At 45.8% G+C, this 2,500-nt stretch overlaps 11 non-coding genes across 11 annotated transcripts; all 11 read left to right on the top strand.

The window, feature by feature from the left end:
* Positions 1–68: 68 nt before the first annotated feature.
* LOC148962222 (5S ribosomal RNA) lies at positions 69–187 on the top strand. The gene has a single exon (XR_016152577.1). It is a non-coding gene; the product is annotated as a 5S ribosomal RNA (ribosomal RNA).
* Positions 188–279: 92 nt separating this feature from the next.
* Positions 280–398, top strand: LOC148962221 (5S ribosomal RNA). Its single transcript, XR_016151071.1, has one exon. It is a non-coding gene; the product is annotated as a 5S ribosomal RNA (ribosomal RNA).
* A 173-nt stretch (positions 399–571) lies between these two features.
* LOC148962220 (5S ribosomal RNA) lies at positions 572–690 on the top strand. The gene has a single exon (XR_016152565.1). It is a non-coding gene; the product is annotated as a 5S ribosomal RNA (ribosomal RNA).
* A 92-nt stretch (positions 691–782) lies between these two features.
* On the top strand, positions 783–901 carry LOC148962219 (5S ribosomal RNA). Its single transcript, XR_016152554.1, has one exon. It is a non-coding gene; the product is annotated as a 5S ribosomal RNA (ribosomal RNA).
* A 92-nt stretch (positions 902–993) lies between these two features.
* Positions 994–1,112, top strand: LOC148962218 (5S ribosomal RNA). Its single transcript, XR_016152543.1, has one exon. It is a non-coding gene; the product is annotated as a 5S ribosomal RNA (ribosomal RNA).
* A 92-nt stretch (positions 1,113–1,204) lies between these two features.
* On the top strand, positions 1,205–1,323 carry LOC148962217 (5S ribosomal RNA). The gene has a single exon (XR_016152532.1). It is a non-coding gene; the product is annotated as a 5S ribosomal RNA (ribosomal RNA).
* Positions 1,324–1,493: 170 nt separating this feature from the next.
* Positions 1,494–1,612, top strand: LOC148962216 (5S ribosomal RNA). Its single transcript, XR_016152520.1, has one exon. It is a non-coding gene; the product is annotated as a 5S ribosomal RNA (ribosomal RNA).
* Positions 1,613–1,704: 92 nt separating this feature from the next.
* LOC148962215 (5S ribosomal RNA) lies at positions 1,705–1,823 on the top strand. Its single transcript, XR_016152509.1, has one exon. It is a non-coding gene; the product is annotated as a 5S ribosomal RNA (ribosomal RNA).
* A 92-nt stretch (positions 1,824–1,915) lies between these two features.
* Positions 1,916–2,034, top strand: LOC148962214 (5S ribosomal RNA). Its single transcript, XR_016152498.1, has one exon. It is a non-coding gene; the product is annotated as a 5S ribosomal RNA (ribosomal RNA).
* A 92-nt stretch (positions 2,035–2,126) lies between these two features.
* Positions 2,127–2,245, top strand: LOC148962213 (5S ribosomal RNA). Its single transcript, XR_016152487.1, has one exon. It is a non-coding gene; the product is annotated as a 5S ribosomal RNA (ribosomal RNA).
* Positions 2,246–2,337: 92 nt separating this feature from the next.
* LOC148962212 (5S ribosomal RNA) lies at positions 2,338–2,456 on the top strand. The gene has a single exon (XR_016152476.1). It is a non-coding gene; the product is annotated as a 5S ribosomal RNA (ribosomal RNA).
* The last annotated feature ends 44 nt before the right edge of the window (positions 2,457–2,500 follow it).

The following is a 2,500-nucleotide window of genomic DNA, read 5'->3' as shown; positions in this document are numbered from 1 at the left end:
AAGCTTTATATGGTTTACTACCCTAATGTTCTAACCATTCAAATAGCCCAATTTTGGCAGCAGATTTTGCTTACGGCCATACCACCTTGAGAACGCCCGAACTCGTCTGATCTCGGAAGCTAAGCAGGGTCGGGCCTGGTTAGTACTTGGATGGGAGACCGCCTGGGAATACCAGGTGCTGTAAGCTTTATTGTTGGATGGGAGACCTAGTAAGCTTTATATGGTTTACTACCCTAATGTTCTAACCATTCAAATAGCCCAATTTTGGCAGCAGATTTTGCTTACGGCCATACCACCTTGAGAACACCCGAACTCGTCTGATCTCGGAAGCTAAGCAGGGTCGGGCCTGGTTAGTACTTGGATGGGAGACCGCCTGGGAATACCAGGTGCTGTAAGCTTTATTGTTTAAAAAAAAAAAAAAAAAAAAAAAGAGTCAATGAAATGGTTCAAAAATCCTAAATTGTCTTTTTTCCCCCTCAAAATGCCTGAAATCGTCTCTGAGTTTCTTCAGAAAGCCTGAAAGAGTCTCTTTTTTTTTTCTTCAAATAGCCCAATTTTGGCAGCAGATTTCGCTTACGGCCATACCACCTTGAGAACGCCCGAACTCGTCTGATCTCGGAAGCTAAGCAGGGTCGGGCCTGGTTAGTACTTGGATGGGAGACCGCCTGGGAATACCAGGTGCTGTAAGCTTTATTGTTGGATGGGAGACCTAGTAAGCTTTATATGGTTTACTACCCTAATGTTCTAACCATTCAAATAGTCCAATTTTGGCAGCAGATTTCGCTTACGGCCATACCACCTTGAGAACGCCCGAACTCGTCTGATCTCGGAAGCTAAGCAGGGTCGGGCCTGGTTAGTACTTGGATGGGAGACCGCCTGGGAATACCAGGTGCTGTAAGCTTTATTGTTGGATGGGAGACCTAGTAAGCTTTAGATGGTTTACTACCCTAATGTTCTAACCATTCAAAAAGCCCAATTTTGGCAGCAGATTTTGCTTACGGCCATACCACCTTGAGAACGCCCGAACTCGTCTGATCTCGGAAGCTAAGCAGGGTCGGGCCTGGTTAGTACTTGGATGGGAGACCGCCTGGGAATACCAGGTGCTGTAAGCTTTATTGTTGGATGGGAGACCTAGTAAGCTTTATATGGTTTACTACCCTAATGTTCTAACCATTCAAAAAGCCCAATTTTGGCAGCAGATTTTGCTTACGGCCATACCACCTTGAGAACGCCCGAACTCGTCTGATCTCGGAAGCTAAGCAGGGTCGGGCCTGGTTAGTACTTGGATGGGAGACCGCCTGGGAATACCAGGTGCTGTAAGCTTTATTGTTTAAAAAAAAAAAAAAAAAAAAAGAGTCAATGAAATTGTTCAAAAATCCTAAATTGTCTTTTTTCCCCCTCAAAATGCCTGAAATCGTCTCTGAGTTTCTTCAGAAAGCCTGAAAGAGTCTCTTTTTTTTTCTTCAAATAGCCCAATTTTGGCAGCAGATTTCGCTTACGGCCATACCACCTTGAGAACGCCCGAACTCGTCTGATCTCGGAAGCTAAGCAGGGTCGGGCCTGGTTAGTACTTGGATGGGAGACCGCCTGGGAATACCAGGTGCTGTAAGCTTTATTGTTGGATGGGAGACCTAGTAAGCTTTATATGGTTTACTACCCTAATGTTCTAACCATTCAAATAGCCCAATTTTGGCAGCAGATTTTGCTTACGGCCATACCACCTTGAGAACGCCCGAACTCGTCTGATCTCGGAAGCTAAGCAGGGTCGGGCCTGGTTAGTACTTGGATGGGAGACCGCCTGGGAATACCAGGTGCTGTAAGCTTTATTGTTGGATGGGAGACCTAGTAAGCTTTATATGGTTTACTACCCTAATGTTCTAACCATTCAAATAGCCCAATTTTGGCAGCAGATTTTGCTTACGGCCATACCACCTTGAGAACGCCCGAACTCGTCTGATCTCGGAAGCTAAGCAGGGTCGGGCCTGGTTAGTACTTGGATGGGAGACCGCCTGGGAATACCAGGTGCTGTAAGCTTTATTGTTGGATGGGAGACCTAGTAAGCTTTATATGGTTTACTACCCTAATGTTCTAACCATTCAAATAGCCCAATTTTGGCAGCAGATTTTGCTTACGGCCATACCACCTTGAGAACGCCCGAACTCGTCTGATCTCGGAAGCTAAGCAGGGTCGGGCCTGGTTAGTACTTGGATGGGAGACCGCCTGGGAATACCAGGTGCTGTAAGCTTTATTGTTGGATGGGAGACCTAGTAAGCTTTATATGGTTTACTACCCTAATGTTCTAACCATTCAAATAGCCCAATTTTGGCAGCAGATTTTGCTTACGGCCATACCACCTTGAGAACGCCCGAACTCGTCTGATCTCGGAAGCTAAGCAGGGTCGGGCCTGGTTAGTACTTGGATGGGAGACCGCCTGGGAATACCAGGTGCTGTAAGCTTTATTGTTTAAAAAAAAAAAAAAAAAAGAGTCAATGAAATGGTT

The sequence above is a fragment of the Pimephales promelas genome (assembly GCF_988280905.1).
Source record: "Pimephales promelas chromosome 3 unlocalized genomic scaffold, fPimPro1.hap1.1 SUPER_3_unloc_1, whole genome shotgun sequence".
NCBI classification, from domain to species: Eukaryota; Metazoa; Chordata; class Actinopteri; order Cypriniformes; family Leuciscidae; genus Pimephales; species Pimephales promelas.
Note: the sequence above shows the minus strand (reverse complement) of the source record. Positions and strands in the feature narration are given on the sequence as shown.